The 27,364-nt window shown below is 37.0% G+C and overlaps 1 protein-coding gene across 2 annotated transcripts in view; it reads left to right on the plus strand.

Moving 5' to 3' along the window:
• The first annotated feature begins 4,151 nt into the window (after positions 1-4,151).
• Positions 4,152-27,364, plus strand: part of PKIA (cAMP-dependent protein kinase inhibitor alpha) — a 114,980-nt gene continuing 91,767 nt past the window's right edge. For both annotated transcript variants that reach the window (XM_053661233.1, XM_037130465.2), the window contains exon 1: positions 4,152-4,297. The gene's annotated coding sequence lies outside the window, so the exon portion shown is untranslated. The remainder of the gene's footprint in view (positions 4,298-27,364) is intronic.

The following is a 27,364-nucleotide window of genomic DNA, read 5'->3' on the forward strand; positions in this document are numbered from 1 at the left end:
TTCTGATGGTTCTGAGTGATGGCCGTTCTGTATTTATTTGTAATTTTGATGTGGTTGTGTGAGGTAGTGAGGCTTGTTTCTCTACACTGCCATCTTGACCAGAAATTCTGAACTATTTTACTCAGTCATTTTGAATGCAACAGCCACACAGTACACATGCTTACTCAGTGGAATCTAGCACCCCCACCATCACTATTCAAGGATGCACATTTCAGTCAACTCTCCTTGGCTTCCAGGTTACATTGATCTCATGCAAACTGTTCTCGTTATATTAGCAATGGCTAGACTTTTTCTGGACAGACCTTGTATTTTCTCAGATGTATTAAGATGTTAATTCCTGCCATTTAACATCACCCATTTTGTCTTTTTCGTATCACCACTACCACCAATTCTCTTCCATGAACAAAATGCCCCTGGCAAACATAGACTGATAAATGGAGAAGCCTAAATTACTGCAAGAAATTGTCTATACCTTCAGTGAGTCTGGCATCACAGAATAGAAACTGTACCAGGAGAGACAATAAGATATGTCTGGGACTGTTCCAAGTCATCACACTTAAACACCAACTGCATCAGACTAATTGAAGAAAAATCTAAAACACCTACTTTCACTCTTTGGAACAAACATTTGTAATCGCCATTGTTGTCCTTATTTCAAAAATGAGACACATTCAGTCTGGGAATGGAAGGATTCCAACCCAGATCTATTCAACTGCAAAAGCACTGAACTCAGTCCTTTCAGTCCTCTGGTTCCCTTCGCTTTCTCATCCTCTCTCGCTTTAACTTTATATGAACCTTTACCTCCAATACCTGATCCCTAGCAAATCCTCCAACTGAATTACAAATTATTAACCATGAGGTTTAGCTTGCTCTCTTTCCAAGGTACTTAGAATTGTAAAAGGAGATAAAAGCCTGCCCAGGTGGGCAAGGATAACACTTACTAAGTGTGAGTGCCCCCTAATGTCAGTAGGGCAATTTCACATTATCTCATTATAACCTCACAATGGTTGGGATCTCAACCTTTTTACTACCCATGCGTCCCTTTAATAATCTGGGGAAGCCTATGTAACTTTTCTTAAAATAGCACTTTTCAATTCATAAAAGATACTGTAGAAAATTTCAAAGGAAACTAATTACCAACTTAAGATGCAGTTTTTACGGCATTTTAAAAACTAAATTTGTGATACACAAATATATGGAATGAAATGAATTAGATGAAATATTTAAACTGAATAAAAAGATGCAACAGTGGCTTTGCTAACTACTTAAAAACAGTGAGTTTGGGGGACTGGGTTAACAATTTTAATACTGCTATATACGTAAACTGGAATTGTACAATTAAGTAAATGGATAATGTATGGTGGGAGCCACATCCCTCACTGCTGGAGAAGGAATTTACAGATAAACAAGGGGAGGAAGCTAAAATGACCCATGCGTTAATGGATTAGAGTTGGCAAACTCAGTATGCTATCATATAGTTCAATATAAACACAGATATATACCAAAAATTTACAGATGTGTGTACATGTGGGAGTTAGTATACCTATATGCTTATTTTCTCTCTCAGTTAAGAGAGCCTTAACAAATGATATTCCATTAGCAATCAGCATACCTAGAGCCGACATCTTGGTTTCTGTTTACATTTTCAATAAAAAAGAATTAGAGCACCTTGGAGAAATGGCTGATATTAGGACTGGGGTAGGAGATAATTCAAGGTAAATCTCCAGTGTCAAAGGACCACAGGAGCCAACAGAAACAGCTCCCAATGGCCAAAGCTGGAACAATTAGAACAACAAGACAAAGTAGCGCTGAATTAAAATCCAAAGCATTCAATGGATATCCATGAGCCTATACTGATATAAATAAATAATTGAATAAATCAATATTTGGGGAGAGTAGACAAATCCTCTGTGCAGAAGAATTCCAAATACTTTATGTACAGACCCCACCCTCAAGGAGGTGGGTTTAACACTACTCCTTAGGTGTGGGCTCCACATAGTGACTTCCAACAAGTACATATTGAAGGGCAGAGGAGTAATTGCCCAGTGGAGAAATCTGGAGTGCTACTTCAGCCAGGTTATCAAGGTCAACATCGACAGTAATAAATCATGATGATAGTATATACCTTTGATATGATGTTATGAAAATGGCACTTTACTTCTGTGGTTTTTCTCCCAATAAACCGTGACCCCCAAAAAACATCAGACATAGATTACAATAATGAGGTAATACTTGACCAGCACCCCTCAAAACTGTCAAGGTCATCAAAACAAGAAAAGTCAGAGAAACTATCACAGCCCAGAGAAACCTCTTAGGTGAGAGGCATGACAAATGTGATGTCTGGAACAGAATTAAGGACATTAGGTAAAACCCAAGAAAATCTGTATAAAGTAAAAACTTTGGTGAACATTAATGTATCAATACTACTAGTTCATTAATTGTAATAAAGATACCATACTAATGTAAGCTGTTAATAATAGAGGAAAGTGGGAATGGGATATATAGGAATTTTGTACTACTGCCTTAGTTTTTCTGTATTACATTCTAAAACAAAGCTTATTCAATAAAACAAAAATGGCATTCATGATTTTCTTTGAATATCATAGTAATGACATTTGGAGATATCTATAAAAAACTGCAATAGAAAATAATCTGTGGCTTCTTTTGGTAACAAAATCACAAGCACTCCTAATATTATTGTAGTTTGTTGTTTGCATGTATATTTAAAGGAAATGCTAAATGTTACATTTTAGTCTGAGGTTAATGAAACTTAAAATGTCATATTTTCAACCACATCTCACATACTCCTTAGATATAAATTAGGACCCCCCCTCCAAGCAATATTGATATTAATGGCCTAATTTTATGAAGGTGAGGTGCAGGAAGATGAATTAGGTTGTTCTAGCTTTCAACAAACTTACATTCTAGGGCCAAAAATTCTCACTGAGTTTTGTTGGAACCCTGTTGGCTATACTACCTCCCAATTTGGGGACTGATCACCAGAGGGAGGGGAACATTTCATTGAGCAAAGATGCTTCCCTGGCTGTGTGCATTAAGTGCCCTGTTCAGGTTGCTGGTCAATGCACGTTGTTAGGCTGGACCTGGTGAGGGCCAATTTCAAAAGCAAAGCAGGTTGAATGAGGGATCTGCTCATACAGAGCTGCTGTATGAAAGATCCCCTCTACCCACGCTGGTTTTACTGTAAGGACAGGAAATCCTTGGCTTTTTTTCCTCCCTCTCTACTTAACCCGTCAACTGCTGATCTAGTCCGCAGAGGAAAAGGAGAGAAATGGGGCAGGGGGGAGAGAGAGAGAGAGCGAGCAAGCGAGCAGATGGAGGCCTGTTAATAGCTGGCGACTATTTAAAGAGGGAGGGGAGGGGGTTTCTGTGCTTTTATGCTCATCTTGTCCCCAAGGCCAGTTGTAGTAAAGCCTTTTAGAAAGAAAGAGGTTAAGCCATCTGTTAATGTGGATTTTGCTTTTGGTTTCCAAGTCAGCAGAGCGGCCAGCTCAAGTGGTGGAGCAGAAGAGGATACTCAGAAGGAACACCTGTCCACTAAATGCCCCACTGAACAGAAACAAATCCTGGGGCGACCCCTCTCTATTTCCTGGAGTGCTTTCTCTGGTCAGTGCTGCTTCTGCACTGCTTTGGGAGTTTCTCTTCCATGACGTAGGCGAGAGAGAGAGGTGCCAACTCTCACAATTGAGAGCGCTTTGGCCAAGAATGCCGTGGGAGGGTGGAGCGCGCCACAGGGGCTTAAAGAAATGGGTGACCAATTTAAAACATTCTGGATTATCTGAATGTTTGGCTTTAAAAACAACCCCAGTTCAGAATTCAACGAAATGAACAATACTGTTGAGGAAGGACAGGGTAGGAAACCCACACAGAGGAATGGATCTGCCCATGAAGCCCGAATTACAGGGGCGCACTCGGAGGAAAGGAGCTTTGCTGGAAAGTCATTCCGGCTCTTCTTTCTTGGGCCACAATCCTGCGATGCTTCCTCCATAAAAGCATTAATAGAAAATAAACCTGGAACTCCGAGGGGTAGCGGTCATGGGCCACAGTTCCCAGGCGCCCTTCCCTGAAGCCAGGGGAGGTCCCTCTCCCCCCGCGGCTGGCGCGGAATGTAGCGATCCCGCCCTGGGCAGGGATGACTTCATGCGGTGGGTCTGGGCAGCTGAGCGGCTGCTGCAGCCGGCAGGTGGGGTGGGGGCAGCGGTGACCGTGCACACCCCGGCAGAGGCTCTGCGGCCGGACTGCGGGCGCCGGGGACGTGCGCTGACTGGATCCGGAGAAGGTAAGCAGCCCTGCTATTATTAGCCTTAGCCGAGCAGCGCCGTGCTTTCCGCTGGGTTAATAATGGAGTTTCAGGTACAGACCAGGGGTTGTCTCTGCGGGTCTCTGCGTGGGTAAAAAGGAACAACTGGAATTGCAATGTTAATCAGACCAGTGCCTGAGATTGGAAGAGCCTTAGTATTGGTTACTACTGGACAAAGAGGGCCGCCAGCTTCTGTATGCTTAAAGATAATTGCCCATGTCGGTGCCAGACTCCTTAGACGTGGAAGGGGTGTCCAGATGTACAATAACTGGAGTTTTACTTTCACCTTTCTACCTTCAGCCTTCACTTGGGTCTATTTCCGAATTGGGAGCAGCAGGTGCTTGGCAGCAGCCCGGGGCAGCAATTAGAACTTTTTCTCCTTCTGCCTGACTCTGGCCTCTCCCTTCCCAGCTGTCAGAATGGGTCTGTGCAGATTTCAATGTCCCATGCTTACTTAAGTACGAAACCAATAGGAAGTCTTACATCAGTGAAGAAACTTCTCTCATCTCCTGCGGTTCAGCTTGATTGAACAGCACCCGTCTTCATTTCTCCCTTCATTTACCATCATCTCTGTCAGTCATTCTCATTGATTTGGTGCGGGGGGGGGGGGGGAGCAGAAAGGGGAATATTGTACCCATTCACAGGCCATCACCTGTTAGCTCTTATCCACCACCTCTATTTCATGACTGATTTTGTCCAGAAAGGACAGTGCCCTACCCCAGTTTGGGTATTCTCCCTTTGTCCTGTTACCCATGTCCCTCTCCCAAATACATAGCATCAGAAATTCTGCTTTTAGCTCAATAACCAACATGGTTTGTGGTAATTCCTTTCACCATAGTCACTGAGCTACCAGAAAGGTTTCCAGGACAGCAGAATCTGTGGGGGGTGAGAGGGAGGCCATCCTACATTGCTAGCCCCCATGTACCGGCATAGGTAGAAACTGAAATGTGCATGTTATCCAGTTATTCTTGAAGCTTTGTTTTTGCTTAGATGGGTTGTGAGACATCTAGCTGGGTCGGGTTTGAGCAAGACCTCCCTACCAAAACAAGCAGTATGTTTGTCCTAGGATTCCCCAGTAACCCTCAAAAGAGTTTCTGGAGAGGCTTCCCCACAGGCACTCAGAAAGTCATGGGAGCTGGTCAGTCTAAGGCTCTGGTTACTCGAGCTTCAAATTGGCCTCCCCCATTAAGGGATGCTGTTCGCTTGTCCTAGGGTTTCCCACAAGCCCTGCTGCTGAACCCAAGTTCCTATTCCCATTGCCATCCAGGGATGCACATTTAAATAGTATGCTGTGAAATGGTTAAAATGGCTGTGATGAGGATTCAAATGTGCCACTTCACCAACAGAACAGTTGCAATGAACCAGACTGTGGGGAGTCAGTGTGCCAGTATTCTATTTAAAAGATTTGTTATCTTTAAACTTGAAATTAGAGAGACATTCTTACTCAACAGTCATGCAATTTCATTTTAGCAAATTAAAACAGAAGATCAGTGAAAAAGAGGGGCAGGGTTTATAGCTACGAATTTACCTCTACTTACTTTCCATTCTAAGTGTTGCTTTTGGACAAAGATACTGGTTCTAAAAAATCATGTTATTTCTACTATATATTACTTTTGCTTTTCTAATTACATATTCCCACTTAAAAATACATTTTAGAAGGGTTTGAGTTTGTTTCTTTGTCTCCACCTTCGGTATAAGAGACAGAGGGAGTAGAGGGGGTGGGGAAATCCATGCCAAGTGGCCCCTTCAGAACTGTTCCCTGAGGCCACAAACACCTCAGGCCCATTTTATTTGGGGCTGGTGGTTGTTATGTGTTGAACGTGGTTTGGGTTTGAAATATAAAATTTTCAAGATTCTAGAATTTTGACTCAGGCACACCAAGTATAACAAGGAACAAAGAACAAGAACAACAAAACCCTTTATCACCTTTTCTTCGTGATCTTAAAATATTTAAGTATTTAAATAATTCTCCTAAATATTAGGTGGTAGCAAACATTAATGCAATAATTCACTTTGAATAAATTAGCCCTAGATATATGAAATACAGATTAGTGCTACTGATTTTAAGAACAAAAAGGACCAGTGCTACTGTCCTTTTTGGAAGTGCTACTGTCCTGGGAAACCAGGACCAGTCTAAACTAAGTGGTCATTATTTCCAGTTTGTGCCCCACGAGGTCATGCCTGCAGTTTCCATTTCTTCCTTTTGCTCGCCCTGCTGCATGTCGAAGCCTCGCTCACATCACACACCACCTCTTCCCTGAAGTCTTCCCCACACCTGCCTTCCCTGTTTTCTCCCTTGTTTAAATTCCTATGGCACTTTCTCTCTTGATCCATCCTTTTGTCTAAACATGCTTTTCTCTTTGAGAATAACCTTGGAGAGCAAGATTAACAACTTTTTATTGCCTACAAACCAAGTGCAGTGCCTAGCTATGTATATGCGTAGCAGATACTTGGCAATTTGGTTTTAGTGAAGAATTTGGTTATCATTTCCCAAGGTACATACATACCTACTTTGTGGCCAAGTTAGGCTCTGAATATATGCACAAATCCCAGCTTCATTTTTTAAATTCCTTATATAATAATAAAATATGAAACTACATTCAGATAGTTACCTTAAAAAAAGTTATTGTAAGCTTGCATGCATTAAATGGAAAGTTGCCCATGGACATCAAAAAGCATGGCAAGCTTAACAACAACAACAACAACAAACTTTAAAGAAGCTATTTCCTGCCTTCAATATGCTTACATTCTATTGAAAAAGAATAAGTGGGGAAGGTGCCATATACATGAACCCTTCTCTGGATCAAGGGACTCTGCGAGGGATTGTCATCTGTGGTATCTGCTTTCTTCCTTCCACTGTATGATCATTTTCCACGGAGGAGACTGAGATTCAGAGTCAACATCTAAATATCAGAGATTCTGTCCTTATCACCATATTGCTCTTTGGAGTATAACAGAGTACAGAAAAGCATTATGAAAACATAAGGTCAGAGGCATCAGAGAAGTTTAAAATTATTTTGTGATTAATATTTCCAGTGCTTCTTAACCATATGGGTCTTAATACCCCTTTGATAATTCAGTAAAGCTTGTGCTCCCATTCCCCCAGAACTTTCACAAACACACATACATATCATTCTGTGTACATTGCAGGTATGTGAGGAACCAGTAAAGCCCTCTCTAGCAAATGGTCTGAGCACATCCACTCTGGGCTCACTTTGACAACACCTGTGTGTGGTCCTTATTAGCCCAGACATTTCTGGTAGTTGAGATGATGAGACCCTTGTTCTATTGTCATCCCTACATTAGGACCAAAAGGAAAGTTTTTCACTGGCACTGACTCAAAGGCAGCTGAGATACCAGGAAGCGAGTGCCAGTGAGACCAGTGACTTAGTGCACCTCAATTCATGGAAAAGGAATCCCAAAAGAAGGTCTGAATGTTCACATACCAAGTGATTTATTTAGGGTTTTCATACCAAAACCATCTTTACAGAACAGAAACGGTTCTCAAACTTAGAATGACTACACTGCCAACTATGCTGAAGAGCACCGCCAGCAACTGAGTGGTGTATTCTACTTGGAAATAAATTCATTTTTCTTAGGATGGACATATGTCTGTCTCATAGTTACCATTTCCTTTTGGTAGTACTTTCTGTAGTAATATATTTGCTTTTGCCAAGTTAAGGAAAGAATGATAAGTTAGGTCATCCCTCTTAGATTCTAAAACAATTGCCAGCATTAAAAAATGCATTAAAGTTCTGAGCGCATACTTGAGGACAACAGTACTAGTTAGCATGGCTCCCGCTAATGCTGTTGTTCAGAGAGGTGTGGCAAGAACAACATCGATCTAGAAAAAGTAGACATGAAGAGATGGAGACAGAAAACTGCAAAGGGCAATGTAGAGCTGTTGTTTTCTTTATATTTCCCAAACTATGAAATAACTGTGTATAGAAGTTCCTAAAATTAGTGCTATTTGGTGGAATCTTCATCATACTATGCCTAATATGAGGCACATTTGTACTTTAATCGTAGATTTTTACTTTTTTAAATATTTTATTTATTTATTTTTAGAGAGGGAGGACAGGTAGGAGAAAGAGTGGGAGAGAAACATCAATGTGTGGTTGCCTCTGCCATGTGTCCCCTACTGGGGACCTGGCCTGCAACCAAGGCATGTGCCCTGACTGGGAATCAAACTGGTGACCCTTTGCTTCACAGGCCCATGCTCAATCCACTGAGCTACACCAGCCAGGGCAGATTTTTATTTTTTATTGTGGTATAATATGTGAAGTCTGTCCAGAAAAAGTCCAACCATTGTTAATATAATAATGGTTTGTGTGACATTGATGTAACCTGGCAGCCAAGGAGAGTGGAATGGAATGCATATGTGTGAACAATGACAACTTTACTGTACTAGTCAGTGGGGGCAGTAGACCACTCTCCCCCTACCCCCCATTGAGGGAGGATGTGTACTGTGTGGCCATCACATTCAAAATGACCAAGTGAATAGAGCAACAAATCTGCATCAACTTTTGCATAAAGCTTGAACATTCCTCCATGGAAACTATTTGGATGATTCAGAGGCTACAGCTCTGGGCAACTGGTGATTGGCAGCTTCATCATAACAATGTGCCAGCTCATACATCACATCCCTTGCAGAGTTTTTAATGAAACATTAAATCACCTAGGTGACTCAGCCCCACTGCAGCCCAGATTTGGCATCCTGCAACTCCTGGCTTTTCCCAAAACTAAAATTACCTTTGAAAGGGAAGAGACTTCAAACTATCAATAAGATTCAAGAAAATACAACAGGGCAGCTGATGGCCATTGGGAGAACTGTGTGAGGTCCCAAGGTGCCTACTTTGAAGGAAACTGAGGCATTATTGTCCAAGGTACAATGTTTCTTGTATCTTTTATCTTCTTCAGTAATTCCTACTATGTGGATGGATACTTTCTGGACAGACCTTGTACATGACAGAAAATTGTGCCACTTTTAAATATACATTTCACTAGTATTCAGTGACACATTGACAAAGTTGAACAATCATCACCATTATCAATTTTCAGAACTTTCTCATCAACCCAAATAAAAAATCTATACCCAATAAACAATAACCCCTCATTCTTCCCTCCCCTCAGCCTCTGGTAAAGTCTATTCTACTTTCTACATCCATGAATTTGCCAATTCTAGGTGCCTTATATAAGCGGAATCATACAGTATTTGTCTTTTTATGTCTGACCTCTTTTAGTTAGCATAATGTCCTCAAGGTTCATCCAATTTGTAACATGTATCAGAATTTCATTCTTTTTAAGTCCAAATGAGATTTAACTATACTTGTATTATAGTAATTTATAGTCGCAAAATACTTTCAGTATATTGTATTTCTATTATATTAATGATATCTAATGTGTAACACTGCCATATTACATGTGGTGAATGCCTAATAATGTGTACTGTGAGTGTGCCATAATTTTATTCAACCAAAACCCATTGACTAGCATTTACTAATTTCCAACTTGTTTTATGATTTCATGCTATGTGGCAATGGACATAAAGGTACATGTCTTTATATATAGGTGCTTTTAGTTTTTATTGAAAAAACTCTTGGAGTGGTATGGAAGGGTATTGTTGGGTTAGAGATTATGCATATTTGTAATTTGAATATGTATGTTGACTAAGAATCATAATTTTTTCAATGGAGAGTATTTCTGTTTTTTGTATAACCATTTCTAACTTTCTTAAAAATAGCCATATGTAATATAAGGTAATCTATTTGACAGGATTTGAGCAAGGAAAGAGTCTGAATTTCTCACTTTTTTCATTTTTAGTTCATGAAGGAAATATACTACACATAAGTATAGTACTGAAAGATTTCAAGTCTCTTGGTCATCCATTGCATTACTCCAGAAATATTACACGTGCATTGCATATGTCAATAGAGATTTCTAGCAACAACATGGGAAAGTAGAAGCATCTATAGCTAGTTTTGATTTGCTTTGTTTTTTTTAAAAAATATTTTATTTATTTATTTTTAGAGAGAGAGGAAGGGAAGGAGAAAGAGTGGGAGAGGAACATCAATGTGTCCTTGCCTCTAATGTGTCCCCAACAGGGGACCTGGCCCGCAACCCAGGCATGTGCCCTGACTGGGAATCAAACTAGTGACCCCTGCTTCACAGGCCCATGCTTAATCCACTGAGCTACACTAGCCAGGGCTGATTTTAGCACCAGCTAAAATCCATACTTTTAAGCACCAGCAATGGGTCATTTGTATCCAGCCTAATCTGAAATTTGGTCTATTTTCTAGTTCAAATTTATGGTAATACCTGCATTACAGTAAATCTTTTATTTTGCTGGTTTTCCCCTTAGTTTGTCTTCAGTGTATTCTTTTTAATTTATCCTGAGAGATAATAATTAATGCCCAGTGATGGAAGTATCTTATATAGGCTAAATTACAGAATATTGAAATATCTGCAGTATGAACAAAATTGGCAAAACTTTTAACCACCCACCTCAGAGGGAGACTGTCTTGATTTAGATTGTCCTACAGAACAGAAACAAGCTTGCTGGGGAATTGCATCATGTTTCACACAAATTAAACATCAACATGCTAAAAGGGTAAGCTCCCTAAAGCTAATGGGTGGCAAGAACATAAACACACCCCAGACACTCACAATAGTACTTTAAGGTATGCCTTTTCTTTTACTTATCATTTAGCTTTATCACTGCTGATAAAACCCTCATTAAAAAAAGGAGGGTTCCGATAAACATTCTGATTTTTGCCTGAATAAGCAATGAGAAGCCCACATTTTATTTTATTTATTTTATTATTTTTCCATTTTTCAGATTCTGCAATTTATTCCTATAGCTTGCTGGTAGACTATATTCATTATATAGGGAGTTTTTTTGTTAGTTTTTTTTGGTGTTGTTGTTCAAGTACATTTGTCTCCATTTTCACCACATCACACCCACTCTGCCCTACCCATCCCTGCCTCCTAGCCTTGAACCCACCCTCTTTGGCTTTATCCATGTGTCCTTCATACATGTTCCTTGATGGCCCCCTCATTATCCCCTATTATCCCTCTCCCACCTCCTCTCTGATTAGTGTCAGATTGTTCTTTATTTCAATGTGTCTGGTTGTATTTTGCTCACTTATTTGTTTTGTTGATAAGGTTCCACTTATAGGTGAGATCATATGGTATTTGTCTTTCACCACCTCACTTATTTCACTTAGCATAATGTTCTCCACCTCCACCCATGGTGTTGCAAAGGAGAGGAGCTTTTTTCTTGCTTCTGCTGCATAATATTCTATTATGTAAATGTACTATAGTTTTTTGATCTACTCATTTACCGATGGTCACTTAGGTTGCTTCCAGACCTTGGCTATTGTGAATTGTGCTGCTATGAACATTGGGATACATAGGTTCTTTTGCATTGGTGTTTCAGGGTTCTTAGGGTATAATCCCAACAGTGGAATTGCTGGGTCAAAAGGCAGTTATATTTTTAGTTTTTTGAGGAAATTCCATACTGTTTTCCATAGCGGCTATACCAGTCTGCATTCCCAGCAACAATGTACTAGGGTTCCCTTTTCTCCACAACTTCTTCAGTACTTATTAATTGTTGCTTTATTTATGATGGCCATTCTCACCAGTGTGAAATGGGATCTCATTGTGGTTTTAATTTGCATTTCTCTGACGGCTAGTGATGTTGAGCATCTTTTCATATATCTCTGCATCCTCTGTATATCCTCCTTGGAGAAGTGTCTGTTCAAGCCCTTTGCCCATTTTTTAATTGGGTTGTTTATCTTCCTGGAGTGGAGTCATGTGAGTTCTTTACATGATTTGGAGATCAGATCCTTGTCTGAGGTATCATCTGCAAATTAGTTTTCCCATATGGTTGTTTCTCTTTTGATTTTAATGCAGTTTTCTTTAGTCGTGAAGAAGCTTTTTATTTTGATGAGATCTCATTTGTTTATTCTTTTATTTGTCTCTTGCTCTAGGACACTATTGGTGAAAATATTGATGTGTGGAATATCTGAGATTTTCTTGCCTATGTTCTCCTCTAGGACTTTTATGGTATCACAACTCATATTTAAGCCTTTTATCTACCTTGAATTTATTTTTGTGTATGGTATAAGTTGGTGGTCAAGCTTTATTTTTTTTGCATGTAGCTGTCTGTATCTCCCAACTCCATTTGTTGAAGAGGCTATTTTTACTCCATTTTATGCTTCTGCCCCTTTTGTCAAATATTAATTGACCATAAAGACTTAGGTTTATTTCTGCAAGAAGCCCACATTTTAAACAGGGCACTGTAGTGGCTTTGAACCTAAGGGTAGAAGTGTTACTCTTTTGGTCATTGCAATAGTAGCAACACCACAACCTACTACCATGTTTTCCATTGTATACTCAGAATCTGACTGATTCAATGTAGACAGTTAGTCATGGTTCTCATACCATTTATTAAACTTCTCTTCATGATATTTCATGCTCAGGTACTTTGATTATTGAAATGTAGTGAAAAACTATCAGGCTGTTAATACCCTCTTTTCATTCACAAACATCATTTTGCCAGGACTTGCAGAAATCATGTTGAATCTGAGTTGGTGATTGAATCTCATTGGGTAATGGGATAATAATAATCAATTAGACACACCAAAATCAAATTCAGATTTAAGGACTATCAAATATTACAGACTGTAAAGAGTTAAGGATTTTAATATTTGTTATATATGGCAATATGTGAAAAGTTGAGAACAGTCAAATTATATGTATAGGGTTTTAATTATAAGGTACATTCACAGGAGAATAATGCATTTTTAGAAGGATTCATTCTGAAAAGGCTGCATTAGCACTATTTTAAAAAGTGACTAAACTCAAAAATAAATTGTGACAAACCAATTGTTCATCCAAGTTAATCTTTCATCTCAAGAAAGAGAGTTGTTCTTGGGGAAATTACCATCATCTAACATGTGCTTTCCTGCAGTGGAGGAAGATGAAATGAAACGGGGCTGATATTCTTAACTATTGTGGCCCATCTATGTTTATTAGAATTATCATATGATCATCACAGAATGGTTTTGTAATAAATAAATATGTACTTACTGAGAATCTCCATTGATAAAAGTTAGTTGAGACATGGGGTGATATTATAGAAGAGAAATCTAAATTATGTTTCCTATATCATCTCCATATTAGAGAACATGCAGGACAGCAAAGAAAGGCACTTAGTATGTTTTATAAAAGTTGAGATTTCTAGGAATCTTGTTGGTATCATATACTATGGTAAGCACTCAATAAATGTAAAATGTTATTTTAAAACAGTAATATATGAAGAGCATAAATATTTCTGTATCACAGATGATCAGTTTTGTACTTGCCTTTTTTATAAGAATTTACAAAATATTGAGGAAAAAAATGAATCAATACTATTTGTTATTAAAAGCTGTCCTCCACTACAAAATAACTGGTATCCTATACAACTTCATCATGATTATTTTGATAGGTTTGGTGAGGACTAATTAAAGGACTAATTAAGGATGGGACTACCCTTTTTCCTGTTTCCTGCCAATCCATGCTTTCTTCCTGCTGAGGTTTCAGTAAAGTTGGAATTAGAGGTGATATATATTAAAGTTGCAGATACAGCTAGTAAGCAGTTCAGGCTACTCAACCAAGCACAGTCCATGTACCCAGGACAGGAAAACATATGTTTTCTCCTTTCTTCAACTGCAACAGATTTGGAAACTTAGATTATTCAAAATGAAGACATCAATATCAAAGAACCTATGCACCACAATGTTCATAGCAGCATAATTTACAATAGCCAAGAGTTGGAAGCAACCTAGGTACCCATCAGTAAATGAATGGATCAAAAAATTGTGGTACATATACACAATGGAATTCTATGCAGCAGAGAGAAAGAAGGAGCTACTACCCTTTACAACAACATGGATGGAACTGGAAAGCATTATGCTGAGTGAAATAGGCCAGGTGTTGAAAGACAAATACCATATGATCTTACTTTTAACAGGAAGCTAAACAACAAAATGAACAAGCAAGCAGAAAAAAAACAAAGACACTGAAATAGAGAACAAGGGGACAGTGACCAGAGGGGAGAGGGAAGGGAAGTTAAGGGGAAAAAGGGGAGGGATTTGGAGGAGCAAATAGGAAGGACACAGGGAGGAGAACTAAGGGGGGTGGAAATGGGAGGGAGGTGGGGAGCAAGGGGCGGGGGAGGCTGGGATGGGAGAAATAGACAAAAAACTGTACTTGAAAAATAACTAAATAAAATTTTTTAAAAAGATGCAGGTTTTAATCATAAAGTATTAATCAATGATTATCTTATCTCCATGTGTTTTTCAACTACTGTAAAGAATACGATCATATTTTATGGCCGAGTAGTATTCCATTGTGTAAATGTGCTATAGCTGTTTTATTCACTCATCTTTTACCCATTTTGACAGCATAGATGGACCTGGAAAGCATTGTGCTGAGCCAAATAAGCCAGTCAGAGAAAGACAAATACCATATGATTTCACTCATATGTGGAATCTAATGAACAAACTGAACTAACAAGCAAAATAGAGACAGGCTCATAGAAGAGACCAGAATGACAGCTCTGGTGCTAGTGGAGAAGCTCTGGTGGTAACCTCCTCCTGTCTATTTTGTGCCTACCATTTATGCTTCTCATTCCCTTTTCCCCCATTCTCTCCTCCATCCCTTCCCTGCTGATAAACCTCCAGGTGATCTCCATTTCTGTGATTCTGTTCCTGTTCTAGTTGTTTGCTTTGTTTGTTTTTGTTTTTAGGTCCAATAGTTGTGAATTTCTTGTCATTTTACTGTTCATACTTTTGATCTTCTTTTTTTTACATAAGTCCCTTTAACATTTCATATAATAAGGGCTTTGTGATGATGAACTCCTTTAACGTTATCTGGGAAGCACTTTATCTGTCCACCCATCCTAATGATGACTCTGCTGCATAGAGTAATCTTGGATGTAGGTTCTTGCCTTTCATGACTTCAAATACTTCTTTCCAGCTTTTTCGTGCCTGAAAGGTTTCTTTTGAGAAATCAGATGACGATCGTACTGGAACTACTTTATAGGTAATTCTCTCCTTTCTCTTGTTGCTTTTAAGATTCTTTCCTTATCTTTAGTCTTGATGTATCTTGGTGTGTTTATCCTTGAATGCAATGTCTTGGGGACTCTCTGAGCTTCCTGTATATGCATGTCTAGTTCCTAAGCCAGATTAGAGTTTTCCTTCCTTATTTTTTCAGGTAAGTTTTCAATTTCTTGCTGTTTCTTTTTCTCCTTCTAGCACCCCTATGATTTGGATGTTGGGGCATTTAAAGTTGTCCCAGAGGTTACTAAGTCTCTTCTCATTTTTTAAATTTTTGTTTCTTCATTCTGCTCTGGTTGAGAGTTTATTTCTTCCTTTTATTCCAAATTATTGATTTAAGACCCAGTTTTCTTCCTTTCACTGTTGGTTCCTTGTATATTTTTTAATTTCACTTTGTATAGCCTTAAGTTCTTTCTTTATTTTGTGACTGTACTCCATCATTTCTGTGAGCATCCTGATTACCAAAATTTTGAACTCTGAATTGGTTAGGTTATCTATTTCTTCACTGCTTAGCTCTTTTCTGAAGTTTTGATATGTTATTTCCTTTGGGCCACATTTGTTTCTCTCATCACACCTGTTACATTGTAAGGGACAGATCCTTAGGTATTCACCAGAGTGGGATAACTCACTCAGTTGAGTTGTGGCACTGTATGTATAAAAGGGGCAGAGAGGGTACTAAATCTTTTTCAGTTCTCACCTTGCTTTCAGTTAATTCCCTCACTCCCCACAGGCATATTGTGCCCTTCTGATATCAATTTCCAGGTGGGTAGCTTGTGTATATTCTAGGATTCCATAAGCCCCTCCAGTGGAGTCTCCGGTGAGACTAAGAGTTTCTCCTGCCACCACAATGCCCACAGGTTATTATAGTCAGAGGTTTTGAGGCTTTACTTTTTCACACTGGAACCCTGGGTTGCAGGGTCTGTCTCATGTCCCAGTTGTTCCTCTCAGCTTATCTGCACACAGATGTGGGACTTCCCAGTCAACCTGCCAGTGCCTTGCCGGGGTCCTCTCTCTGCAGCTACCTGTATCCACCCCTCCTACCAGTCTGTATGAATGTTTCTTCTTTAATTCCATGGTTGCCGGACTTCTATACAGTTCAATTTTTTGGCAGTTCTGGTTGTTTTATTTTAATGGTTATTATCCTTCTACTGGTTGTGCAAGGAAGCAAACCATATTTACCTATGCCTCCATCTTGGCTGGAAGACTTAAACTTTTTCTACCTGCTTGCAGGTTTGAGATAGTGGACCTGTAACATTATCATAGAACTGCACAAAGCACTATATCATCACAAAAATTAGATATGACGCTTAAATGATCTCACACTGAACAGTACATTGAGTAAGGGGAGGAAGTTGGGGTCTTGGTCATTATTTAGCAATAAAAAAGTCACTATCCTGTTCAGAAAAAATACTTAAATATTTAAATTTCTATTTAATAAATAAAATGTAAAATGACATAGAACGGTAGTACAATGTTATAAAAGCAAAGCAATTGGGTCGATCTTAAAATGTCTCACTATAAAATCAATGTTGTTTTTTTTCAGTTTGGTTATTTTTTTCTTAGAGTTCTCACATAGCTTTTGATCATTTTGAAGGTCAGTCAAAAAACTCTAAACATTAAGTACAAACTATGTTGATCACAAGACCCCCCCCTTTCCCTTTCTCTTTCTCTCTTTTTTTAAAGACCCCATTTATTTTAGTTTTTAGAGAAAGGAAGGGAGGGAGAAAGTAAGGAAGAGAAACATGAATGTGTGGCTGTCTCTCGTAGAACCCCTACTAGGAACCTGGCCTGCAACACAGACATATGCCCTGACTGGTAATCAAACCAGCAACTTCCTGGTTCTCAGGCCAGCACTCAGTCCACTAAGCAATACCAGCCAGGGCCCTTTTCTCTCCTTAATTTACTAACTGGCAGTTTGGGCTACCAGTATATCCAAATCATGTCTTTCAGGAAGTGAATTTGGTCTTTACATCCCACATGGCGTGAATCCCACCTGTGCAACTTTCTAGTTCTTTGACTTAGGGAACATTGCTTAACCTCTATAAATTCCCTCTTGATATTTAAAACAGGAAAATCACAGTGTTGCAAAGATTAAAGATAACATAAAAGAGAACCTAGTATAATATTTGGAACATAATAAGTGTTAATAAATGTTTTAATTTTTATTGTTTTAATTGTCATGGGCAATTTAAAACCAGATTTCACCACCAACATGTTTATGAACTTGTTTTTCTACATCTCTCTGTGTTAGTTAAACTAAGCCTTGAAGTGACTCGGAATCTCATGGGAAGATATCTCCATGGAGGTAATGCAGTGAGTAGAGATACTGAGGCAACCACAGTGCAAAATGTTCAGGCTCTGATCTAGCACTAGCTGTGGGAATGAAATTTAGCTTCTATTTTTAACTCTGTAAGTAGTTGATTGAATGACCTGGTAAAAGTTAATTGACTATTAATTCTACCATCCCTTTTTTTCTTAATTGTACCAAATATCTAATCACTCTTTTCACTCATTCTCAAAAATAATATTAAGGTTGTTGAATAAGGGCGTTGATTTCAGAAGCAAGTGTCAGATAAAATGGGAATCTCCCTTACTTAAGAGGACTAGTTGACTTTTTTAAAAATAATGCAGTGTTAAAGTTCCTGGAGAGGCAGCATTAATTTATAAAGACTTGTTAACAATGACTCCCTCTAACAAAAGACTGAATATTCTGCTAATTATCTGCCATATTGCCATATATATTTTGGAATGTATAACTACTGAAGAAGTTTCTTCCTGTTGATATTATTAAGTTGTCCAGCAGAAAAATTAACCCCTAAATCCAATGTATATTATATGCAAAGTTCTCTTTTTGATATTTGAGACCTTACTATTTTACAGAAGCTGAAAGATTTTAAAGAGAAAATGTAAGCATTATATATGGACTTGTTCATTATTCAATGTTACTGAATCAATTTGATCAGAAGCAACACATTTAAACTAAAATTAAAAAATAGAGCCTCGATTAATATAAAAACTTAGTACCAGAAACACCTGCCTATAAAAACTGCATTGTTAGTATACACAAATACTTCAGTATGATGACAATTTTCATTGGTATTGTAGAGGACATATTTTCCTTTTTTTCTTATGTGGATTTTTGTTATTGATATGGGCTGTTTTGGTTTAAGGAAACAGGTATAAAAGCTGCCTTATGTCTAATGCATAAGCCACAGTTATTCAAAACTGAGGATTTTTGTGATTAACAACTTGAGCCAAATTTCAATAACTAATTTATTTTAATTGGTAGAGGCTATGCGTGTGTACCTAACCTTATTCTTTTAAGTAAACAGTGTAAATCATTATAGGAATAAGTATGCCCTAAATTTCCAAGCCAATATTGTTAATCCTTGTTTCAATACTGAATTCTTTAGCTATTTACTAAAGTCTTGAGGCATAGATATTTGGGCATAGTCTGATTCTAAGATGAAATATTGCAAACAATGAAAATACCTGTTTTAAATATACATGTACATATATATGTACATATAATATAAATACATTTATATATTTTGTATGTATTATATACTAATTATACTTAACCAGTTATCTATTTAACTGTATATACATATATGCATGTATATATGTCTATTTCATAAACATTTTCTTTCAGTTTTAACTATTTGATTATAGTATCATTGAATTTCACTTAAACAGACAAGTTCTTGGAGAAGGATTTAAAGAATCCTTGTTTTCACGAGGACATACAGAGGGTCCAGAGACATATGAATTGCTAGCCATTAGGCAGATGCAAATTAAAACCACAATGAGATACCACTTCACACAGGTCAGAATGGCCATCATAAACAAAGCAACAAACAACAAATGTTGCAGAAGATGCAGAGAAAAGGGAACCCTAGTACACTGTAAGTGGGAATGGAGACTTGTGCAACCACTATGGAAAACAGTATGGAATTTTCTCAGAAAACTAAAAATGGAAATGCCTTTGGACTTAGCAATTCTACTGCTAGGATTATATCCTAAGAGCCCTGAAACACCAATCCAAAAGAACCTATGTACCCCATTGTTCATAGTAGCACAATTTACAATAGTCAAGGGCTGGAAGCAACCCAAGTGACCATCAGTAAATGAATGGATCAGAAAACTATGGTACATCTACACAATGGAATTCTACACAGCAGAAGGAAAGAAGGATCTCCTACCCTTTGTGACAACATGGGTGGAGCTGGAGAACATTATGCTAAGTGCCATAAGCCAGGTGATAAAAGACAAATATCATATGATCTCACCTTTAACAGGAACCTAATCAACAAAACAAGCAAGAAAAGTATAGCCAAAGACATTGAAATTGAAAACAGACTGACAGTGATCAGAAGGGAGAGGGGAGGGGATAATGAGGGAAGGAAGTGCAGAGGGCTGGGGTCCTGGAGAGGGGTGGGGGAAAAGGCAGAAAACTGTACTTGAACAGCAATACATAAATTAATTAATTAATTAATTAATTAATTTTAAAAATCCTTGTTTTCATAGTCAGGTTTTGCAATGAAACATACTTTCTACTACTTGTTTATTTTTCAATAGTTAAAAATACATTTAAAATTTCCAACTGATTTTAATATATAAATATGAATGTGTCTTTATGTATTTCAGCTTGCTACATGTTATATATTTTATACATTTAATTTAATATATATTTAGTTAAAATATTTTTTACCTTGATCTTACTGGGCTATATCTACTATTTAATTCTGTGAGACAAGTGGTATAGTTGCCTTTCAACTTGGAACATGCTCCTGATTACGTGATCATATTTTATCCATTCAGGCCCTGGCCTTCCATCAGATTTTCTGCTTTGAGTAATTTGCAGTGCATGAGAAATATTCTTCTATACCTGTAGTAAATGTGATAATTTTCCAGTATCTTAAAAATCCTAACTTGAACTGTTCTCACTGAATAGAGTGGTTCAGAATAGACTTGTCCCATTGTGAATCATCATATCTGTTCCTTATGTATTTCTCACTTTTTGTTTTTGATTTACTGTTTATTGTATTTTTTCCATTACCATTTAGTCCTCATACCCACTTTATTCCACTGTTGTCCATGTCCATGAGTTCTTCCCTTTTTGCTCAATCCCTCCACCCTTTCACCTCCCATTACCTGTTATTATGCTCTCCATCTGTGAGTCTGTCCACATTTTCCCTGTTAGTTCAGTTCATTAGATTCCACATATGAGTGAGATCATATGGTATTTGTCTTTCTCTAACTGGATTTTACTTAGCATAATGTTCTCCAGGTCCATCCATACTGTTGGAAAGGGTAAAAATTTCCCCTTTTATGGCTGAGTAATATTCCACCCTGTAAATGTTCCACAGTTGTTTTATCTACTCATCTACTGAAGGACATTTGGGCTGCTTCCATGTCTTAGCAATTGTAAATAATGCTACAAGAAACAAAGAGGTGCTTATATTCTTTCAAATTAGTGTTTTGGGTTCCTTCAGATACATTGTCAGAAGTGGAATCACTAGATCAAAAGGCAGATCTACTTTTAATAGTTCAGGTATCTCCATACTGCTTTTCACAGTGGCTGCACCAATTCGCATTCCCACAACAGGGCAAAAGGGCTCCCCTTTCTCCACATCCTCACCAGTACTTGTGATTTGTTGATTTATTGATGATAGCCATTCTGACATGTGTGAGATGATATCTCATTGTTTAATTAGCATTTTTCTGATGATCATTAATGTTGAGCATCTTTTCATATGTCTGTTGGCCATCTGTATTTTCTGTTTGAAGAAGTGTCTATTCAGGTCCTTTGCCTACTTTTTAATTGTGTCATTTGTTTTTTTGGAGTTGAGTTTTATAAGTTTTTTAATAAATTTTCTGTATTAACCCCTTATCAAATGTATCAGTTATTATGTTCTCCAATTATGTGGGTTGTCTTTTTATTTTGTTGATGATTTCCTTTGCCATGAAGACAACTTTTTAGTTTGATGTAGACCCATTTGGTTATTTTTATTTTGTTTTCCTTGCTTGGGGAGATATATCTTATAAAATATTGCTATGAGCAATATTGGTTCAAGATTTTGCTGCCTACGTTTTCTACAATTTTTATTGTTTCCGGTCTAACATTTAAGTATTTGATTCATTTTGAATTTATTCTTATGTGTGGTATTATTCTTATGTGTAAGAAGTTGGTCTAGTTTCATTTTTCTGCCCATATCTATCCAATTATCCCAACACCATTTATTGAATAAACTATATTTAGCCCATTTTATGTGCTTGCTTCCTCTATTCATAGTTGACTATTATTAATATTAATTGACTGTAAAGGTGTGGGCTTATATCAGGGCTCTCTATTCTGTACCATGGGTATATGTGTCTGTTTTTATGCCAGTACCTTGCTATTTTGATTACTATGGTCCTATAGTATAGTTTCATATTAGGTAGTGTGATTCCTCCAACCTTGTTCTTCTTTCTCAGGATTGCTGTTTCTGTGCAGAGTCTTTTGTGGTCCCATATAAATTTTGGAAATATTTTTCCTAATTCTGTGAAATATGTCATTAGAATATTGATAAAAATTGCATTGAATCAATAAATTGCTTAGGGTAGATGGACATTTTAATGATGTTAATTATTCCTATGCATGAATATGGTATGTGCTTCCACTTATGTGTATCTTCTTCAGTTTCATTCTTCAGTGTCATAATTTTCCAAATACAAGTCTTTTACACCCTTGGTTAGGGGGTTTACTCCTACATATTTTATTCTTTTTGAAGCAACTGTGACTGGGATTGTTTTCTTAACTTCCCTTTTTGTTAGTTTGTTATTGGCATATATAAATGCAAATAATTTCTGGATATTAATTTTGCATACTGCTAGTTTCCTGAATTCATTTACCAATTCTAGTAGTTTCTTGGTGGAATCTTTGAGGTTTCTAAATACAGTATCATGTCATCTGCAAATAATGATAGTTTTACTTTTTCCTTTCCAATTTGGATGTTTTTCATTTCTTCTTCTTGTCTGTTTGCTGCGGCTAGGACTCCCAGTACTATGTTGAATAAGAGAGGTGAAAGTGAATATCTCTGTCTTGTTTCTGATCTTAAGGGGAAAACTTGTAGTTTTTTGCTGTTGAGTATTTTGCTGGCAGGGGCTTGTTATATATGGACTTTATTGTGTATAGGTATATTCCCTATAATTCCACTTTGCTGAGAGTTTTTATCATAAATGGATACTATATTTTATCAAATGCTTTTTCTGCATCTGTTGATATGATCATGGATTTTTATCTTTTATTTTTTAATGTGGTGAATCACACTTACTGATTTGTAAATGTTGTACCAACCTTTCATTCCCAGAATAACCACTTGATCATGGGGTATGATGCTTCTGATGTATTGCTGTATCTAGTGTGCTAATATTTTGTTTGTTTGTTTTACTTTTTATTACTGCCTGAATTTTACTAGCTGTAATCTGTCTATTCAGATTCTCTGATTCTTCCTGATTTGGTTTTGGAAGATTGTATGTTTCTAGGAATTTATTCATTTTTCTAGGCTGTCCAGTTTGTTGGCATGTAGTTTTTCATAATATTTTCTTACAATCCTTTGTATTTTTTTGGTATCTCCTTCTTTTTTCTTGACGAGTCTAGTTAAAGGTTTGTCAATCTTGTTTATCTTTTCAAGGAACCGGCTCTTGGAAAGTCTTATGCTAAATGAAGTAAGCCAGGTGGTGAAAGACAAACACCATATGATCTCATCTATAAGTGGAACCTAATTAACAAAACAAATGGACAAGCAAAATATAACCAGAGACATTGAAATCGACAACAAACTGACAGTAACCAGAGGGGAGGGGAGAGAGAAATAACATGGGAAAGAAGAGAAGGGGGTGTAAATGAACATGTATAAGGGGCCCATGGATGGAGCCAAGGTGGAGGGTGGGATTGAGAGTGGGAGGTGGGCATGGGAGAGCACGGTAAAGTGGTGATAGGAAAATGGAGACAGCTGTATTCAAACATTAATTTTTAAAAAGTAAAAAAACCAAAAAAGAACCAGCTCTTGGATTCATTCATCTTTTGTATCATTTTTTTTAGATTCTATTTCATTTATTTCTGCTCTGATCTTTATTATTTGCTTCATTCTATTCCCTTTGGGCTTTACTTGTTTTTTTTTTCAAGTTTCTTTTAAGTGTAAAGATAAATTGTTTATTCATACTTTTTTCTTTTCTTTTTCTGATTCTGTTTTTTCTTTCTTTTTTCCTTTCCTTTGTCTTTTTTTTTTTTTTTTTGAGATAGGCTGTATTGCTATCAATTTCCCCTTAGGATTGCTTTCCCAATGTCCCACAGATTTTGCATTGTTATGTCCTCATTTTTATTTGTTTTAAGAAGGTTTTGATTTCCTCCTTGATCTTATTGTTGACCCATTCATTATTTAATAATGATTTACAGCTTCCATGTCTTTGAGTGTTTTTCAGTGTTTTTGTGATTGAGTTCTAGTTTCATAGCATTGTGGTCGGAGAAGATGCTTGATATGATTTCAATCTTCTCAAATTTATTGAGACTCAGTTTGTGTCCTAACATGTTATCTATCCTAGAAAAATATCCTATGTACACTTGAAAAGTATGTATGTTCTGCTGCTTTGAGGTGAAATGCTCTGAAGATATCAATGAAATTCATTTGATCTAGTGTATCATTTAAGGCTGCTGTCTTCTTGCCGATTTTCTGCCTGGAAGATCTGTCCATTAAAATCAATGCAGTGTTAAAATCCCCAACTGTGACTGTGTTTCTGTCACTCTCTCCCTTTATGTCTATTGAGATTTGTTTCAAATATTCAGATTCTCCTTTATCATTATGTGGTGTTCTTCTTTGTCTCTTACCATAACCTTGATTTTAAAATCTATTTTGTCACATATAAGTACTGCAAACCCAGCTTTTTTACTTTCATTTGTATGAAATATCTTTTTTTTACTTCTTTACTTTTAGTCTGTGTGTATTTTTTGATCTGAGATGGGTCTCTTGAAATAGCATATATATGAGTCTTATTTTCTTATCCATTCAGCTACCCTGTGTCAGCAACCCTTTTGGTTGGAGCATTTAAGCCATTTACGTGTAAGGCAATTGTTGATAGATACATATTTATTGCCATTTTATTGTTAGACTATTTTCCTTTGTTTTTTAAATTCTTTTTCTTTCTTCTCATTAAAACAAGCCTTTTAACATTTCTTGACGTACTGGTTTGGTGTTAACAAACTCTCTTACCTTTTTCTTATCTGGGAAACTTCTTATTTCTCCTTCAATTTCAAATGATAGCCTTGCTGAGTAAAGCAGCCTTGGTTGTAGCTCTTTGCTTTTCATCACCTTGAATATATAATGCTACTCCTCCAGCCTGAAATGTTTCTGTTGAGAAATCACATGACAGTCTAACTGGTGCCCCCTTGTGTATAACTCCCTGCTTTTCTCTTGTGGCTTTTAGGTTTCTTTCCTTGTCTTTAAGCCTGTCATTTTAATTATAATGTTTCTCGGTGTAGGCCTCTTTAAGTCCAACTTGTTTGGGACTCTCTGACCACTTTTTCTGTTGGAAAATGAATAGGGAAAGGGGAAGGAAACTGCACTAAGGAACATTCTAGCTCTTTTTTAATACTTATTATTTTAAAAAATGCACTTGCCCTTGCCAGTGTGGCTCAGTTGGATGGAGCATGATCATCTGCATCAAAATGTTGCCAGTTCACTCCTGGGATAGAGCATGTACCTAGGTTGTGGGTTTGATCCCCAGTCAGGGCATGTGTGGAGGCAACAATCAGTGTTTGTCTCTCACATTGATGCTTCTCTCTCTCCCCTTTCCTCTCTCTCTAAAATCAATAAAAATATTTTTAATTAAAAATATTCTCTCATAGTAAAACTAGAAATTTGAGAGTGACAGTTATATTACATAGCTCTCAGTTAGGACATAGACCCGATATACTGTAATTTTTTAAAGTAAGAGAACCAAACTTGGTCTGGCATTTATTTTAGACTTCCTCACCATCCTGTCCCAGGTACTATACTATTAACTAGATATTTTAAAATAACTGCTTGTTTATTAATGACATCTATTTTTGGTTCTGTTTTGTTTGGATTTAGTTTCACAATACTTTTAAAGAGAAGCTGATATTATCGAATGTTGTAAGTTGGATTGTGGGGTTTCCTACTGCTTCATATCTGTTTAAGTACTAGTGCTATGATTATAAATGCTTAAAAGCAAGACCTCTCAATTACAAAATATAAGCCCAATAAGAGTGGTATTTTGAAAATTTATTCTGGAATACATTTCTTTTAATGTCAAAGATGTATAATCTTGTAGAGGTGTGTATATTTGGATGCTTTATAAATAAGAGTAATATGATTAAGCATGTATTAATTCACACTATCAGATATTCCCTCTAAATCTTTTCTAAGACACAAATGTTTATTACATTTCTTGTTTTCATTTTATTAATTTATTGAAGTATTATATATAATATTTCATATAAATACTACATCAATTATAATACTGGTTTAAGAAATTTAATTTGATATGTAAATATACTGACCTGTTGAAATTGTTACAACTTTAGATTCAAAATTAATTTGATGGTTATTGATAGGCCTTATTATTCTGGTTTCTAATAATTGTTATCTCAAATAAATGCATCATAAAGATAAAAATATCCCTGGTTTAGCATTTCTGCCCTATTAATCGCATACTAAGATTTCTCTTGGATATCAGTAAAATAATATAATTCAGAGCACAGCCTATGAAATGACTTTCAAATTGGCAATCGTTAACAATAAAACATACCTGATATTTCACTTTTGTAAATTCATTACACCACACAAAGGTGATCTTACTAATTGGCAGATGACTACAAATGTTCAGTCATTCTGCATAATTTGCTATTACAATTTAGTAACAGAATATTAAATAGGCAACTATGCTATAGTATTTGTCCCAATTTTTATTTATACTCAAGTATAGTCCATATTCCTATAGTGAGTACTTTTATATCTACCTCCTCAATTAAGTAGAAGGCAGTGTTCTAGAGTTCTACATCAGCTTTCAAGTGAAACAGTCTTTAATGTTTTTATTTAAAATAAAATTGTACATGGCCTTTAATTAAACATAGAAATGGAGATCACATGGAGGGTTAGCAATAGGAGAGTGGGAGGAGGAGAAGAGGGGAGAAGGTACAGAGAATAAGTAGCATAGACGGTAGGTAGAAAATAGACAGGAGGATCCCTGGCTGGTGTAGCTCAGTGGATTGAGTGCAGGCCTGCGAACCAGAGTATCGCGGTTCGATTCCCAGTCAGGGCACATGCCTAGGTTGCAGGCCATTTTCCAATGGGGGACACACAAGAGGCAACCATATATTGTTTCTCTCCCTCTCTCCTTCCCTTCCCCTCTAAAGATGAATGAATAAAATCTTATAAAAAAGAAAATAGACAGGAAGAAGGCAAGAATAGTATGGGAGATATAGAATCTAAAGAACTTGTGACACATGGACATAAACTAAAGGGGGGAATGGTGGGGGAGGGGTTGTGCAGGGTGGAGGGGAATGAAAGGGGGGAATGGGATAACTGTAATGGCATATTCAATAAAATATATTAAAAAGAAAAAATAATTAAATACAAATATTATAATTGTCTTTAAAACATTTGAAATGATTAGACACAAAACAGTGATATCCTTTATAACATATGGATTTCTAATATATTCATCAAGGTTGTCTATGCTATGCTTTATTCATTTACATAATAGTCACAAATAAATATGTTAAGATACTTAGATAAGAAACAATATAGGGGAGGGAATTTGGGGGAAAAGAGGAAGGGTTTGCAGGAACAAGTATAAAGGACACATAGATGGAAATGGTAGGGAGGTGGGGAGGGTGGGGTGGGCTGGCATAGGGGTAAAAGGCAGAAAAACTGTACTT

This window comes from Artibeus jamaicensis, unplaced genomic scaffold (genome assembly GCF_021234435.1).
Source record: "Artibeus jamaicensis isolate MK-2021 breed Jamaican fruit bat unplaced genomic scaffold, CSHL_Jam_final scaffold_916, whole genome shotgun sequence".
Taxonomy (NCBI): Eukaryota; Metazoa; Chordata; class Mammalia; order Chiroptera; family Phyllostomidae; genus Artibeus; species Artibeus jamaicensis.